Genomic DNA, 18,201 nt, shown 5'->3' with positions numbered 1-18,201 from the left:
GGTATTTCAGCTAATGTCATCCCCACTGGGGCCTGGGAACCTCTCGATTCCCTGGTGTCGGGGACTTTCTAGTGGTTCCACCCTCCCACCCCCACCCTGTACATTCCCCAACCCCTACCGCTACTTATTTCTATTCATTCTCCTGGCCCTCTGGACTTCTCTTACCATACCTGGTCTTGCCCCCCCTTTTTACTCCTTCTCCCCTCTCCTACCCAGTCCCTCCTTAAAATATGGAACACTTCATGAATTTGCATGTCATCCTTGCACAGGGACCATGTTAATCTTCTCTGTAGCGTTCCAATTTTAGTATATTTGCTGTCAGAGTGAGCACTGCTCTGGCCCTTTTTATGGTCCTCATTTCTGCCTGCTTCCTGTCTGCCATGAGGTGAACACCTGTGTTCCTTCACGTACTATCAGTGAAGTGATGTTCTGCCTGAGTGCACGGGACTAAGCAACCACGGACTAATCCCTCCGAAACTTCGAGCCAAAATAAATCTTCCTCATGGAAGCCGTGCCAGTCAGGTATTTGGTTATAACAATGAGAAAAGTGACTAACGCAGGGAGTATTGAGTAGTGGACTCTTCTGGAGAGGATCAGCTCATAAGGATCCTCTCTGGTAGCGAGATGAGTGTCTTTGCAAGGTTTGAGGGCACTCATGTGTCCCTTTTGTGCTGCAAGGACATAGAAACCAAACAGGTTTATGTGAGCTATAACAAAAGCCCTAAATTGTACAGTAGCAGTTTGGCATTGGGATGGCAGGGAGGCTGGAAGAATAGTGAGCTATGTTTGGTAACATGCAAATGTTTGATGAAACATGTGCCGGGCTTCGGTGTCCACTGTGTTTGGCTCACTTTTCTTTGTTTGATTTAGATTTTCACTCTGTAGCCCAAACGGGCCTGGAACTCACTGTGTAGCCCAGGCTGACCTGGGGTTCCTGATTCTCTTGCCTGCCAAGTTCTGGGATTCCAAGTGTGTACCACCATGCCCAGATCCTATTATTTTCTTTATTTTATTATTAATTTTTAATGCACCGAGTCTATAATGTTGCTGTATTTGCATGGATGTGGGGGTTTATACTGGGTTATGGGTAGCCTACCAGTGGCCATGTCCCCCAGGGAAAAATGACTCTCCTCTAACTGCTGCCTCCTCCCTCTCCTGCTCTCCCTCCTTTTCTCCCTCCCCTCTCCCTTTTCCCTCCTCCTTCAAATATGTATACATGTATATCTGTATACTACAGATATGCCTGGTGTCCACAGAAGTTAAAAGCTGGGATCAGATCTCTCAGATCTCCTGAAACTAGAGACAGCGGTGAGCTGCCATGTAGGTTGTGGGAACTGAACCTATGTCCTCTGGAAGAACAGCCACTAATGCTTATCCATTGAGCCATCTCTCCAGCCCAAGGAGTCATTCATATATATAAAACGTTACGTTCTGTTGTTTCTATGAAACTGTGTGCATGGAGGTCAGAGGGCATGTGGTAGCTATTTTTCTCCACATGGTTCTTGAGCATTAAAGCAAGTTGCCAAGCTTGGTAGCAATGGCTTTAACTCACTCACTAGTTCATTTTATACAACTTGCCCTTCTATTTGGAGATAGTGCTTCAGATTGAAAGGCTGGGCTCCCAGGCACTGATTTCAGAAAAGACCACAAAGCAGTCTCTTCTATGTCTCCCAGAGCTGTGGAAGCCTTTGGCTTAGACCTTTCGAGATTTAGGTTAGAAAACCAGAGTGCAGTTTTGCATTTTTATTTCTTTAAAACATTTTACATTTTTTATTATTGCATTTTAATGTATTCATTTTGTGTGCGTGGGTGTGAGTGTGCCATGGCTCGGATCATCAGGCTTGGTGGTAGGCACTTCGACTGACTGAGAGGTCTTGCTAGTCTGTGTTTTACTCCTTGAGATAGGTTCTCACTATGTAGGCCAGGCTGGACTGGAAATCTCCATCCTCCTGTCTCAGCCTCCTGAGAACTGAGATTACAAGTGTGTACCTCCATACCTGTCCCCAGAGTATAGCTTTCCCACAATCAACAGTCAGTTACCTCAAGATAGTGTATTTATATCTTTCGGTTCCTATGACTGCTATACTTGGGGTCAACCAGCCCCCATGTTCTCCACCTAAGCTTACGCTACCAATCACCAGTCCTTTCAGGCATCACCTTGATTAGGACAAGCACCCTGGCCTGCATTCACAGAGTAGTTGGGAGACAGATGTCCTAATGCTGGTGAAAGCCATTGTAGCTATGTAAAGTACAGAGGGAGTACAAGACAATGCAGCATTATTATTGCAGCAACTGCCCTCGGCTCCAATTGCTTCACATTGGGGCAATGGGTTTTGAGTTCCTCAAGGTCATTTTGCTTTATGGCAACTCTCTTTAGCAGTCTACATAAATTTGACACATTCAGGAGCCACAGTGGCCTCCCAAAGCTTTCTCTTATTATCTCTTGCTTCATTTTCAAACCATTGGACCATGTACAAGGGCCAAGAGACTGTCACACTCCGGAAGCCCAGCCTTCCAGATGACCACCAGCACATCTCTCCCTAAGGGCTTTCTCCATCTCCATTTACATAAATGGCTTCCCTATACAGCAACACCTCCTTCCAGAACCATAATCACAAAACTATTCATTTTGGGTTTCCTTTCGTGGTAAACTGGGGAGAGGGGGGCTCCCTCAGCCTTCGGACATGCGTTCTGAGACAGTGTGATTATATGCAAAAGATTGTGGGGTAGTGGGTGATGACCAAGAGCCATTATAGGTTTCAGCTCATCCACACAAGGATGTCCCAGTAGAAAAGAAGTCTGTAACCCTTCTTTCCTGGGCTTTTCCTATGTGATGGAGAGTTTCCCACATCAGTAGGAAGCTATCAGTGTTAAGAACTATTGTAGGCTGGAGAGATGGCTCAGCAGTTAAGAGCAATGCTCTTTCAGAGGTCCTGAGTTCAATTCCCAGCAACCACATGAGGGCTCACAACCATCTGTACTGGGATCCGATGCCCTCTTCTGGTGGGAGCATCTGAGCAACAGGGTACTCACATGCATAATCTTTTTTTTTTTTTTTAAGAGCTATTGTTTCAAAATAGAAAATGGCTCAGGGTATGTGGCAAGAGGCTGGATAACAGCACCTGAGGGACTGGTGGAAGACATGCTTCGTCTCTCACTAGGTTAAAGAACAGAGACGCTTGATGGGGCTGGGTATTTTTATGTCGTCTCTTTTTCTTTGAAAGACTAGATTCCTTCCTTCCTTCTCAGCTACAGATAAGCAGCGTCACAGAAAAGGCAGCTAAGCTAAGAGCCCAGGGTTTACCTGGGAATTTGGACTCAGTGGGCCGATAGCGCCATTGGAGCTCTTCTGAGCATTGCTGGCTCTTGGGTTCTATTTTATTTCATCTTTGAAGTGGCATCAACAGTGGAAGGAGGATGGGAGTGTGGGCTTATACAAAGGATTTCTCTGCAGGAGCTTTGCTGAGAATTAACTCCCTAGGACCACCCACACTTAATCCTTACTGTAGAGTTATAGCTGGGGACTTAGTTCCTCCGGGAAGCCTGGGGACCTTGCTCACAGTGGGTGAGTGGCTATGGCAGCCGTGGTCTTGCTCTGGGGTGTAGACCGTGAGGAACTCTGCACTGTTCAAACACATGTAACATGAGGACATAGTGCCTGGGAGGAGTGGTGGAGGAAAGAGCTATTTATCCTAAGGTGAATACTGTTTCTTTATTTAGGAACCATTCTGCTCTGTGGGAGGTATTGGGAAATGGAGGAGTGTTTTGGGTTGCCACACTGAGGGGTGTGTGTGTGTGTGTGTGTGTGTGTGTGTGTGTGCTTTGCTGGTCTTCCTGGACTGGGGTGCCAAAGAGGCCTAATATCCTATAATGAGGAGACTGTCTCATACAATGGGATTTGTCCCTGGCCAGCTCCCGACAGTGCCCCTGCTGAGGAATGAGCTGGTGTGCAAAGCAAGTTCCAGGTGTCCTTTCTAAAGAACCAATTGGTTCATTTGAGACTGGAGGTCATTTTTCAAGGTGACTCAAGGGATCAGGTGAGGACTTCTCTGAGCTGAGGGAGCTAATGTAAAGCCTGGCAGCCCAGGAAAGAGGGGTGGAGGTACTGAGGGACCCCATGGAGGTCAGGCAGAGGCAACCCAGAAGGGGGAGCAAGGGTCAGTGGGGAAGGGGAGGAGGTTACAGGGTAGGGAAGCTTTTTATACAAATGGAAGAATGAGAAAGAAGTCCCACGGGTGGAAACGTGCTGGTGGTCCCTGCAAAGCTGGGCCCCTCATAGTGTGACAGTGTGGAAATCATGGAGAATCAAGACAGGGATTAGGAAACTGGAGAATCAAGCGGCCAGGCGGGCCTAGATTAACTAGAAAGGGTCTCCGAGGCTAGCTGTGTTTTCTGCCTTTTGCTTTTCCACTACTTGAAGTGGGGCCTGGATTCTGGCTTTGCTGACACCTGAAGGGTGGCCAGGGCAGCAAACAGGACTCATGGAAGTTGCAACTGCCTGCTCAGGCATGGCCTTGCTGCTTACTGGGGGCTGTGGAAATCCTCTCTAGGAAATGGATTCCATATGTCCTCAGCTTGTTAGAGGGACCAGAGCACATCATGGATGGTACTCTTCAGCCACTGTACAAACAGGCCAAGCTGGAGGGGCTTTCAAGGCCTACCAACTGTCTTTGTTGGCTACCAGCTTATTCTGTGTCCCACAATTGTGGGCCAGGCCAAGGGACTTTTAAAAAGCAGGTGTTGAGGTCAATGCTGAACCTGTATTTCGTCTTCAGCGAATCTGTGGTTTGTAAGGCAAAGGCATAAGATGACAGTGATAAGGACAGAACTCAAACACAGGGCAGGAGTGGGGGAAGGGGGGGCATGCTGACTTCTTACAAGCTTGTGGGGAAGGGACTGGGGCCCAGCTGCTGACATTTTTACAAAGCAAATAAGTGTCAGGCCAAGCTGGTGACCTCGGTGTGAATGGAAAAAGATGGTCAGCTGTGTGGCTGCCAGAAATGGCATGTTTGTCAGCCCACCTGTTAGGAAGTGGAAAGGAGACTCTTGAGTAACATTGTCTCAGAAAATGGTCACCCATTGCTGGCCACAGGCCTGGTGTGGTCTGAATGCTTCATGTGGGCTGGTGCCTGGGCTCTACCCACTGCCTAGGAAAAAGGGCTCAGTTGTGGTTTTCATTTGCAAGACGAGGTAACTGAGGCTGCGGTGTTCATTTCTTTATCCTAGCTTGGACAACTAAGAGGTGGTGAGGTGATGCTGTGAGTCCCTGTAGTCTGGCACCTAGTATCCAGGTCCAGGCTAGCGGCCAGGAGTGTGGAAACAGGTCCAACTGGAGTGGGTGTATGGTCTCTGTTTCAGTTATGTTTGTTTGTTTGTTTATTCATTTATTTGTATGTGTGCATGTGTGTGTGTGTGAGCGTGCGCACACACGTACACACATGTGTCACAACACATGTCAGAGGTTATAAATAAAGAGTCAGAGGTCAAATGGCATCTTGCACGTTTCAGTGTAATGCTTCCTTCCACGGGAACATAGGCATTGAGTTCGAGTTGTCAGGCTTCATGGTAAATGCCTACATGGGCCATGCCACTGGACTCTATGTTCTTATTATAATTATGATTATGGCTAAATTTTAAGAAGAAAAAGAGGCCAATTATATGTGTAATGAATTAATCTAAAACTTAGTGACTTAGGGTTGGTGAGATGGCTCTGAGGGTAAAGGTGACTACTATGCAGTCTGACGATATGAGTTTGATTTCTGGGACCAACGTAGAGGGAAGGGAGAGCCAGTTTCTGCAAGTTGACCTCTGATCTCTACATGTATGACCTGGCATGTGTGCTCCACCATGCACATAAAAAGCACACAAAATAAACGAATCAGTTGTACTTAAAATAAAAGTTAGTGATTTAAATAGCTGCCATGTTGGTACAGTGTCACACTATACTGGGACTTAATTGCCCTCAGTTAGAAGATCCCTTGACTAGCTCCATGTCTCTTTCTCTCATCTTCTCTTCTTCCCAGGCAATTGGCCTGGGGTTGAGTCATAATAAACCAGTGATGTCAGCCATTACCTGAGATGCCTCACCTGGAGCGCCTCTATGCAGCCTCTTTGTATATGATAGGCTTCCTTATAGCATGGTGACTGTATTTTAAAAGTAAAGGGAGTCACAAAATGACACTTCCACCATTGTCAAAAATCTATCCCCCTACAAGGGAAAGTAGAAACAATAGAAAAATTTAAAACTTATGTGTTTGTATCTGTGTATCTCTGGGTGGATATGTGCACGTGAGTACAAGTCCCCAAAGAAGTCAGAAGGGGACATCAGATCCTCTGGAGTTGGAATTTCAGGCAGTTGTAAGCTGCCCAATGCGGGTTCTGGGAACTGAAGTCACAGACTCCAACTCTTCAAAATAGTTTGGTAAAAATAATACTTTCTAAACGAAGTCTTAGTATGTAGTCAGGGTGGCTTCAAATTTGCCATCCTCCCGTCTTAGTCCCCAGTTCCTACGTACTGGAATTGTAGATATATACTACCATGCCTGGCTTGGACCTTTGCTCTTTTTAAAGTTTTTGAACAATTTTTTATTTATGCTGCATTCCTTGACAATAACGTACACTTGTATAATGTACGTTGATTGTTCCAATGCTACATTCTACCACTCTTATTCCTCACTTCCTCTAAAACCCCATCCCCTTTTGAGGCAATGTTCTACACTGAAATCTGAGGCTTGCCCATTAGGCTAGGTTGGCTGGCCAGTCAGCCTCAGGGACCTGACTGCACACTGGAACTACAAGCTGTACTTAGAAGAGCATACTACGATGCCTGACTTTTTATGTGGGTACTGAGTGAACCATCTTCCCAGTCCGTGGACTCTAGTTCTTGGATGGGATGAGCCATGTTGTCTTACACCTATGATCTCAGTGCTTGGGAGACTAAGAAATGAAGATCACTGTAAGCTTGAAGCCAGCCTGGGCTATAGAATATGACCTTGTCTGGGGGAAAAACCCCCTAACATCAGAATGTAAGAAAGGCATGTGCTATGGAAGATCTTACAGCCATCTTGCAAAATATTATCTGCTTTTTTTTTGTTTTCCTTCTTAAATCTTAAATTTTATTTATTCATTCACTTCATTCATTTATTTTTAAAATCCCACTTATCCCAGGGTGGATGGAAACTTGTATGTAGCTGAAAATGACCTTGAATTTCTGATTCTCCCGACTTCATCTCCCTAGTTCTGTGTTTATAGATGTGCACCATCATACCCAGTTTCTGCAGTTCTGGGGATAGAACCCAGCGCTTTCTGGGTGTATGCTAGGCAGGCATTCTGTTGATTGAGAAACATCATGAGCTCCAATTAATTTAGTTGATTGTTGTTGTTGTTGTGTATGTGTATGTATGTGCATGTGTATGGTGTTTGTGTGTGTTTGTGAGTGTTGGCACATTTGGCAGTCAGGGGACAGTTTGACCGTTTTGAGAGACAGTTCTATCTTTCTACTGTGACTTGTTGCGCTATCTTGCTCATTGCCTATCCCCACCCCACCCTCCCCTTTTTTAAATCATAGACAGGTCCCAACTGGTCATAAATTAAGCCCTAATTCACTCTGGAGACACGTTCCTTGGTGAAAACATACTAAGTGAACAGAGCCTTGTTTAAGAGCTTTTATTCTGGTTCCATCAGTTTTCCTGCTAAACCAGGCACACTGCTCCATGGAAGACAGCAGCTATCAGCAGAAGCCTTTGGTCTGAAGGAGTATTGCCTTCAGTTTTTGCACGTACACATGCAGGAGGCTCTGAGCGCAGCAATGGGCTTCTAAGCTTTATCAGGTGCAGAAGTCTGGCTTGGCCTTAATTTGTTTTTTTTTTTCCTTGTTATGGGTTCAACTGTGCCCCCCTCCTCCAATACATTGTGCAAAATTGTGGGGTAGTGGGTGCATGCATGTACACATATTCAAAGTGACCAAGAGCCATTATAGGTATCAGCTCATCCACACAAGGATGTCCCAGTAGAAAAGAAGTCTGTAACCCTTCTTTCCTGGGCTTTTCCTATGTGATGGAGAGTTTCCCACATCAGTAGGAAGCTATCAGTGTTAAGAACTATTGTAGGCTGGAGAGATGGCTCAGCAGTTAAGAACAGTGCTCTTTCAGAGGTCCAGACTTCAATCCCCAGCAACCACATGGTGGCTCACAGCCATCTCTACTGAGTCTGATGCCCTCTTCAGGTGTGTCATGAGTACCAGTGTACTCATGTGCATAAGGTTAAGAAGTTTAAGAAGAAGCTTGGACGAAGAGACATCATAATCAGAGGTTGGACCATGGTTCAATGAGTAAAGTGCTTGCTATGCAAGTGTGAAAACCTGAGGAGTTCAGAGTGCTGGAGCCTGTGTAAAGTTAGATGTGCTAACACATCTGTAATGCCAGCACTCCCCAGCAGAGATGGGAGGAGGCAGATGCAGGAGACTTTCTGGGAGCTCACTGGCCCACTTAGCCTTGGCGACATACCAGCAAACAGGAAGAGACCCTGCCTCAAACAAGGTAGAAAGTGAGAAGGATCTACATATGAGGTAGTCCTGCACACTCCTACACACACACACACACACACACACACACACACACACACACACAAACACTTTTTCAAAAAGAAGTGCTCAGCCAGGCATGTGGCAGATGCCATTAATTCCAGCACTTTGGAGGTAGAGGCAGGCATGAGTTCGAGGCCAGCCTGGTCTACAGAGAGAATTCCAGGACAACCAGGACTATGCAGAAACATCCTGTCTTACAACCCCTCTCCCAGAAAAAAGGGAGGGACTGTAGCCCTCCTCAAGCCAAGGAGAAACGCCTCAGAAGGAGCTGACCCTTGACCTGTTCAGAACCATGAGAAAGTAAATATGGGATGTCTAAGGTCCTCAGCCGGCCAGCAGTACTTGGGCCCAGGGGCTCACACATGCTCGGCAAGTGCTCTACCCTTGAGCTACACCTGCAGCCCTCCTTCTCCTTTGTGAGACAGGGTCTTGGCTTTACCTTGCTCTATAGGGCAGGCAGGCTTGGCCCTCCAGTCCTCCATCCTCAGCTTCCTGCATGGGCCCAGTTAGTCTGTGATATTTTGTTGTGTGAACCTGAGCAAACGGAGACAGCTGTCCCCAAATCTTCTTTATAGACGTCACAAAAGGCATGACTGAGGGTGGGCACACTTGCTTAGAATGCTTCTGTCTAGGGATAGCTTCATCTGCAAACACAGAATGCTGCTTTGATGAGACTAAATGCAGGTCATCCAGGGGGTCCTGGCCTGGCCAGTGAGGGCTGACCTCAAGAAGATTGAGGTAAGGAGCACCAAGACAGGCCCTGCTGGCCTAGGAGCACTGTGGACACCCCTGTGTATCCCAGGCCTGTCATCTAAGGTGCACAGTCATCACTGAGGTCTTCCTCCTCCTGTGCTGTTTCCACTGCACAGGGATCCAGGCCCTCTTGGTCCCATGCATTTTTTATTTTGCTATATTCTTTCCATTGTTCTGATGTGAATAATTTAAAGTGATACAAAAGGGGACCTATTAACTCCCAGACCCCACCCCCACCTCCGGAGCCCATCTCTTTCCTGTTGTGCCCTGTTGTGCCTGCACCACCCTCTTGAACCTTTTCCTCAGGTCAACACATGCACATGCAAACTCGTTCCTCCTCCCTGCTCAGGTCTCAGTGGACAGTGGATGTGACATTTTTGTGTCTGACTCTCTCAAGCCTCTCTCATCGCCTTTCACTCCTTGCATTCTCTGAGGTAGTACATGTGAGGAAAAAGAGCTGTTTCGATTTGAGAAGCAGCTGATCTCTCTCTCTCTCTCTCTCTCTCTCTCTCTCTCTCTCTCTCTCTCTCCTCTCTCTCTCGTCACACATAGTGTGGGACTCCCTCGGGGGCTACCCAGGGAAAAGGGAAGAAACAGTTGCAGACTAGATTTGTCCCTTTGCTCTGGATGAAGGCATACAGGGATACAGGGTGAGTTCTGGAGTCATAGCCACTTAGGGGATTTTGTGTGTAGCCTGGATCTTCCAGGCGAAGGCAGAGCTGCAGCTGGCTGCTGGCATTGTCTGCAAAGCAGCCTTGAACCAGGAAGCAGGCTGGACTCATCAGGAGAAGGCATAGCCAGGATTTCCTGAAGGTTCTGGCCTCTAGCCTGTAACCCAGCACTGTCCAATAGAAATAGAACTTGAACAGCATTCAAAAGAAAACAGGCGAGGGTAATTTGAATAATATATTTTATTTATTACCATTTATCCAAAATATTACCATCTCAGTATGTAATGTAGGCAAAAAAGATATTAATGAGGTGTTCCACATTATTTTCTTGAAACTGAGCCTTAGAAATCCCCCTGCGTCTTTCACACTTAACAGCAAATCTCAATTTAGAACTGACCACATCTAAGCAAGCTCAATAGCCACATACAGCTGGTGGCAAGCATACAGTGATAGTCTAGCCTAACCAAGCCTGGAGGCCGCTCTCCATCCTGCTGCTTAATCAGTGGCATGCAAATGCCCGCTTCGTGTACACGTGAGGAGCTGGAGAGGGGCCCTGGGAAGAGCGCACAAAATCAGCCTCCCTGCGTTACTATTGCTAGCACTGTTTATCCTTAATGCGTTGGCAGAGCTGGAGTCCAGCCCTGTTGCCAGTGGCTTCCAGTTCACACACAGGGCTCTGCTGGGAAATTGTTAACCCACATTCTCTTTTCGGGGAGCTAAGTATACAGTTTCCAAGTGATCTGGCCCTGTCCCCCAGCTGGGGCCTCACCTCCTAGGTATGCATTTCTCCCCCTTGCCTTAGGTCCCAGCACCCCTCTGGCCTGTCCCTTCTATATATAGCTCTCTGTGGTGACAGCTGGCCCTGGGATGACTCATCAGCCACCGTGGGTGTCTCCGGATGGAACCCTGAACATTTATTCATAGGGTGTTTTAGCAGCTTCTGGTCTCTTCCTATCAAGTCCTGTCTTGGGGAATTGTCCTTTAAAAAAACCCGTGGAGATTGAGGGTTTGATTAACAAGTAGGCCTCTAGCTGCAGCTCTCTGGGGGCTGTGCAGGCTTGACTTGGAGAAGTCTGTCAATGGTAAGGAATCAATCCCTTCTCGGATGTCTTGGATAGGAGCATTTCCTTGCCTTTGTTCTGAATGCCTAACTAGCCCTGGACTGCCTTGGCAGTGGGGCCCAGGAGATTCCAGCTCCTTTCCGAAGTTTCTAGGGCTTCTCACAGGACTGCTGGTAAAGCCTATCTCTTGTCAGTGGGCCATCAAGGCAGTTGGCATTACTGGGTCAAGGAAGGCAGTTCGGCTCACCTGCGTGCCACCCTGGGCAAGTCCTTTCCCGTGGCTGAGCTTCTGATTTCTCTTCTGCATGACTCTCTAGTACCACTGTGAGCGGCCTCCTGTGACAATTGTCATTACTGTCCAGCCAGACCTATTACTTCTGTTTCCCCCAAAGCAAACCAAAGTGAGGATTTGTAGGGAAATCCAGACACACTGTAAGGGCAGAGCAGAAGTAGGGTGAGAAGGGGAGAGAGCCAACCAATTGTAAAGTTCTCTACAAAGTGCCTTAGTCAATTTGGGCTACTATAGCCAAAAACTATAGGCATGGTAGCCTACAAGACATTGAAGTAGTCCTCACAGTTTTAGAGGTTGGGGGTCAGTTCTGGGGAGACTCCTTTCTAGGTTGTTTCTCCTTGCACCCTTGTATGTGTAAAGAGGAACTCTGAGGTCTCTTTGGCAAAGGTTCTAGACACATTGGGGAGGGTTCTACCACCCTCACCAGAGTGCATCATCTCCCAAAGGTCTCATCACCTTAAGAGGTGAGATTTCCCTTCTTGAATTTAGAGGACAGACCATTCCTTTCGCAACAAGAGACTCACCCTAGCTTCAGCCCATAGCGAGTTCTGGAGGGAGAAGTTACACGACTCTGTCTTAAGTGTTGGAATGAACCAGGCCTTTCTGGCAATCAGGAACTCTACTGTTGAGTTACTTCCCGTGTGTGTGTGTGTGTGTGTGTGTGTGTGTGTGTGTTGTGGTGTGTGTGTGTGGAGGGGTATGTGTGTGTTGTGGTGTGTGTGTGTGTTTGTGTGTATGGTGTGTGTGTGTGTTTGTGTGTGTGGTGTGTGTCTGTGGGTATGTGTGTGGTGTGGTGTGTGTGTGTGTGTAGGGGTATGTGTGTGTTGTGGTGTGTGTGTGTGTTTGTGTGTATGGTGTGTGTGTGTGTGTTTGTGTGTGTGGTGTGTGTCTGTGGGTATGTGTGTGTTGTGGTGTGTGTGTGTGTTTGTGTGTGTGTGTTGTGGTGTGTGTGTGTTTGTGTATATGTTGTGTGTGTGGTGTATGTGTGTGTATTTGAGATAAGGTCTCATTATATAGCTCTGGCTGGCCTGGGACTCACTATATGGACCAAGCTGACCTGGAATTTAGAATGCTGCTCTTAGAGGCCTGCACCACCACACCCACTGTGTGAGAGGGTCTTGTTCTCAGCTGTCCGGTAGCTTTCTTCCTTTCACCCACCTCTTTGCCCCAACTTTGTAGGGTCTCATCTTCAGGTCATCCCACCACCAGGGCTTCTCAGGCTTGTCTCTAGCTGGAAGCCTTGTGGTTTTTCACCTCAGTTTTCAGCTTCTAACTCCCTTCCTCCAGCCTTGGTTTTCTTTCTGTGCCCCTCGGGACTTGAAGTAACTTGACCAGAGGGCTGCTGGGTACGTGGCTGTACACAACCCTTAACTCCTGTCCCCTTTTATCACCCACTACTGTGACCAAGCCCAGGTAGAGGGGCATGTAATACTGAGTCTACCAAGACACTATCGTCTCTGAGTTTTCCATCCACTACTGCAGATGAATTCATTTTCCATTCTCAGGAATTCACAGTTTGAATGATTCCCCCGCTGGAGTCATCTTGCTGCAGCTGGGATTCTGTTTATCGCAGGCTGAGGAATTTGCTTTTCCACCCCAGTAGAATTCTCTCCCCACGCCTTCCTCCTCTCGAGTCCCCTCCCTTTCTCCCCCTCCTCCCTAGCTCCTCTCATTTTCCTTTCTTTTCTAGCACTTCTTGGCTCCCCTTCCGCTTAATTCTTCCCTGATTTTCCACTTCCCTCCTCTGCTCCTCTCCCTTCTTCCTCCACACCCCCCTTTTTGGTGTTCTTAGGGTGACAGTGACCCAGGACAGAGCTAGAGCTGTTACGCTGTGTGAGAGAACACTCCAGAGCCTGCAGGCAAACCCACACCTGAGGTGAGCAGCCACAGCAGGGAGACAGTTGACAAGTGTCCAGGGACTGTGTTCCTGATTCAGTCACTACAGAGCCCTATTATTTCTAACTTAAAAAAAAATAAACCAACGTTACTTGATGCAAGGCACCACATGCACTTGATATTTGGTCACAGTGGAATTGAAGAAGGATGCTTTTAAGAGCGTCATTAAGACCAACACTATTTGAGAATTTTACGGAAATTCCATTGAGTTCTTTGAAAAGAAGAGTGCTACCTTGCCTTCCTAATAATGCTTTTTCTTCCTGTTGTTCCCTTATTTCTCCCATCATGGCTCTGGCTTATTAGCGTTTTCACTGCATCAACCACAGTGTGCCCGTGATCCTGGGACTTTCGAGCCTGTGGCATCTAGCCATGTGAGTCTGCTCTTGGAATCTTGGGTTACAGTCAGCCAGCCTTGGCGCAGGAGGAATCCAAGTGTCAGTTTCCCGTCTTCTACCTCCGACTAATTTTTCCTATGGGGTGTCTGCACTGGGAACAAAGATCCCCTGGCCCAGGATTGTGTAGTGATGGCTAAAAGCCACACCAGTCAAGACCATGCCAAAGAAATGAGGTCAGAACTTTGGTCTGTTCACCTGATACCACAGGGGATGATGACTTTCTTGTGGGCACAGACAGTCCTACCTTGGTTGTCTACCCATAAGCAATGTTGCCCTGTTTTCCATTTGTCGCACAATGTAGGGGAGAGGATGGCAGGTGGTCCATGGTGACTGGTAATCACTGTAAACTCACTGGAAGGAGAAATCTAGAAACACTAAGGTACTTGCGTGACATGCTGACATCTTGATGAGGTTTGTTGAGAATCTGCTGACTTAGTTAGGGTTTACATTGCTGCGAAGAGACACCATCCATGATCAAGGCAACTCTTATAAAGGACAATATATGATTGGGGCTGACATACAGTCCAGAGGTTTAGTCCATTATCATATGGAGAATAACATGGCAGTACACAGACATGAGAGTTCTATATCTGGATCTGAAGACAATGGGAAGTGGTGCCGATACACTGGCCAGGCTTGAGCTTCTGCCATCTCAAAGCCTGGTCCCTAGTGACACACCTTCCTCCAACAAGGCCACCCTTCCTAATAGTACCCCTCCCTATGGGCCTATGGGGGCCATTTCTATTCAAACCACCACACCGACATATAACAGAAAATATGCAGACCATGTACAGATCCTGTGTTCTTGATCTGTGAACTCTTCCCCTGAGGAGATCAGTCATTCATGAGGCAGGAGCCTTGTTCCCTTGGCATTTTCTTCTCTTTCTGCCAATCCTGAGACCCTTGGCCTCAATGTTCCTGAGTGTGAATATTTCTATGATTAGGATTTGGGCAGTAAATTATCCTTTAGGTGGTAGTCTATACTATCAACCATCTTTCTCCCAGGGGACCGAGATATTCAGTCACAATGATGGCCTGTTGGTGCTACTCTTTTGGCTTCCTCCTTGGCTTCTCCATGATGCTAGGATTACCTTCCCAGGAAAGTCCACTTAGAGCCTTGCCTCAGACATAGCTTCTAGGATATAGAGAAGCTTCAGATCTAAAGCCAGTCTCTGTCCTCTCAGGGTAACCCATCCCCCGACTCAGCACTCACAATCCGTAGTTATGAATGCTTCCTTGAGAGAGCCTTTAGAGTCTGAGTTTGGAGCAGCATGCGGGGTACATGAGGACAGAGAGAATGTCCATTTTATTTACTGCACGCTACACATCCAATATTAGCTCTGTGAGAAAGACTGGCTGCACAACGCCCAAGATTTTCATTATTCCTTTTAGAATTCTATTGTGTGTATGTGTGTTTGTGTATACGTGTATGTATTTGTACATGCATGGGGAGGCCAGAGGACAACCTCAAGTGTCATCTTCCGAAACAGCAGCCACCTCAGTTCCTTAAGGACAGGGTCTCTTCAGTGGCCTGGACTAGCCAATTGGCTCCCGAGAGCTACAGGGATCATCTTGTCTCTGCTTTCCTTGAGCTAGCAAGATATATGCTAGCATATCTTGTAGCATATGCAGTATGCCTGGAATGTTTATGTGGATTTTGAACCCAGGTCCTCATGGTTCCAAGGCAAACACTTGACTAACTGAGCCATCTCATTAACCTCCCGACGGCTTTCTAGCCATTTACCCTGTGAGGTGGTTTTATTTCATTCCTTTTGAGACAGCATGACATGTAGCCTGGGCTGGCTTTGAACTCAATGTGTAGCTAAGGGTGGCCTTGAACTCCTGATCCTCCTGCCTCTAATTCTCAAATGGGAGGACTACAAGCAGACACCACCATGCCTCACTCTTCTAGTTATTTAATTTTGGTTTGCATCTTTTTTTTTTTTTACTTATTTTTTAAATCTACAAAAGAGTAGGTTTCATTTTGACATCCCCATGTACAACGATCATGTACTTTGGCCATACCTACTCCTCCATTGCCTCTCTGGCTCCTTTGGGGTGGTTCTAAGTATTTTCTAGACTTATTTTGCTTCATGTGTACCAGTGTTTTCCTTGTGTGCCAAACAGTGTTTTGTATGTGTGCCAAGTGTGGGCCTAGCACCCTCCAGGCAGAGGAGGGCATCAGATCCCCCTGGAACTGGAGTTACAGATGCTTGGGAGTCATTATGTGGGTGCCAGGAACTGAACACAGGTCCTTTTCAGGAGAAACAAGTGCTCTTAACTGCCCAGCCATCTCTCTAGCTCCTTTTGGGGGGCAGATGATTTTAAAATATACAGATTTTATTTCATGTTAAAATGTATTTATTTTTATTTTATTTTTATGTGTCTAGATGTTTTGATTGCATGTCTGTCTTTGCACCATGTGCATCTCTGGTGCTCATGGAGGACAAAAGGAAGCACAGGGACCCCTTGGAGCTGGAGTTACAGATGGTTGTGAGCTGCCACATGGATGCTGGGAATTGAAACGGGATGTTCTGGAAGGGCAGCCAGTGTTCTTAACCCCCAAGCTATGGCTCCAGACCTCAGATACACCATGGAGCTGGGGTTATAGCTCAGTGATGGAGCTCTTGCTAAGCTTGTGTGAGGCTCGGGGTTCTATTCCTAGTACCTGGAAAGAAATAACACGTAGTGTAACTCTAAGATTTTTGCATTAAACCTTGCTGTGACGAGTGGGGTCTGTCTGTCTCTCCTCTTTAATGTCAGATGTGCTAGTGACTGCTTCCATCAAGAGCAGGACAAAGCTGGGCTTCTACCTTGAAGTCATGTGAGTTGGCCATGCTAGGAGGGGAGCCTAATCGGTAAAGCCATGTGGGGGTGATCGAATTGAATTGACAGTCCCAGTTGAGCCCAGCCTCTTAGTCACTTTAGTCCAAACACCAGATATGGGAGCCTAGAGGTGTCTATATGGTTCCTGTGTCTGATCTTTTGAGGCCTCTCAATGGTAGCCCTAGGCATAGTAGAACAGCGAGAAGGACCACTGTAGGTCCTGTGCAAATTCCTTACCCAAGTAAACCTGGGTCCATCACAACTCTTAAGTGTTGAAGGGTCACTTTTTATGTAGAAATAACAGGAATGCCCTAATGTAGTTTTATTAGTTATACACCCATTGGATGGTCACTTAACAAGTTTCTACTAGGTATAGAGATGATTGTTCAGTGATGAACAAAGGAAAAAAAAAACCCTACCTTTAAGGGGCTTATACGCTAGAGCAGTGGTTCTCAACCTGTGGGTCCCAACCCAGTTGGCAAACCTCTATCTCTCAAAAGATTTACATTACATTCATAACAGTAGCGAAATTACAGTTACAAAGTAGCAATGAAAATAGTTATGGCTGGGGGTCACCACAGCATGAGGGTCACAGCCTTAGGAAGGTTGAGAGCCATTGTGCTAGAGGCTGCTGTTGGCAACTGGTGTTACCTTGCAAAACCCCATGTCCTGTTGAGTAGGTTTTTTTGTTTTTGTTTTCAAAAGCCCATCCCGATGGAAGTGGTAGTGCTGGTGGTGGGCTGTCCCTGATGAGTTACCAGGGGAGGCTCCCAAGATAGGTGGATTAGATAACAGAAACCCAGAGAGCTCTGTTATTTGCTGACTGTGAAGCACCTGTTGTCCTTGTGTGTTGTCCACACTAGCTGCAGCTTCACACACAGCAGCAGAGTCTCTGGGAGCTGAGGGGACTCATCTCCCAGACAGAAGACCAGGGGCAAAAAGGTTCCTGGGAGAGAGATGGCAAGTGCCACATGGAGGAAAATGACATCGGCTTGCTCAGGGCAGGAATGGGGAGTGTGTAAATAGAAATGAGGCCCTTGGGTGACACTCCTGGAGCTCCTTGGCCTGCCTCTGGAGGGCACATTGCCCCCTGTATCCTGGCACACTGCCCTGCATTCCTGAGTCAGAACGTGCGACTCAGTGGTAGTTTTATTATGTTGCTTGGGATCTGTTGTTCTGTGCCTCTGCGTGTCTGTGTGTCTGTGTGTCTGTCTCTCTGTCTCTCTCTGTGTGCGTGTGTTCATATGTGGATACACATGACTTTGCATGCACATCCAGCCACTGGCTTCCACACATGCACATCGCTGTTAGCTAGGCGATTCAGCTAGGCGAGCTAGTTAACAAGTCTCAGAGCCCCTCCTACCTCCATCTCCTCCTTAGTGCTGAGACTACAAGTGTGCCTGCCCTGCTCTGCCCACTTTGTTACAAGGTTGCTGGGTAGCCCAGCTCAGGTCCTCAGGTTTAGATGGCAAACATATTACCTTCCTACCTCCCTTTTGTTGCTTCACTCTTGAGACAAAATCTCAACAATACCATGTAACCCAGTGTACTGGCTAGTTTTGTGTCAACTTGACACAGCTGGAGTTATCACAGAGAAAGGAGCTTCAGTTGGGGAAATGCCTCCATGAGATCCAACTGTAAGACATTTTCTCAATTAGTGATCAAGGGGAAAAGGCCCCTTGTGGGTGGGACCATCTCTGGGCTGGTAATCTTGGTTCTATAA

At 47.0% G+C, this 18,201-nt stretch overlaps 1 non-coding gene across 1 annotated transcript; it reads right to left on the bottom strand.

The window, feature by feature from the left end:
• Positions 1–224: 224 nt before the first annotated feature.
• Positions 225–331, bottom strand: LOC115030115. The gene has a single exon (XR_003835743.1). It is a non-coding gene; the product is annotated as a U6 spliceosomal RNA (small nuclear RNA).
• Positions 332–18,201: the final 17,870 nt, after the last annotated feature.

Source organism: Mus caroli, chromosome X (assembly GCF_900094665.2).
Source record: "Mus caroli chromosome X, CAROLI_EIJ_v1.1, whole genome shotgun sequence".
Taxonomy (NCBI): domain Eukaryota; kingdom Metazoa; phylum Chordata; class Mammalia; order Rodentia; family Muridae; genus Mus; species Mus caroli.
This window is presented reverse-complemented; position numbering and strand designations above follow the sequence as displayed.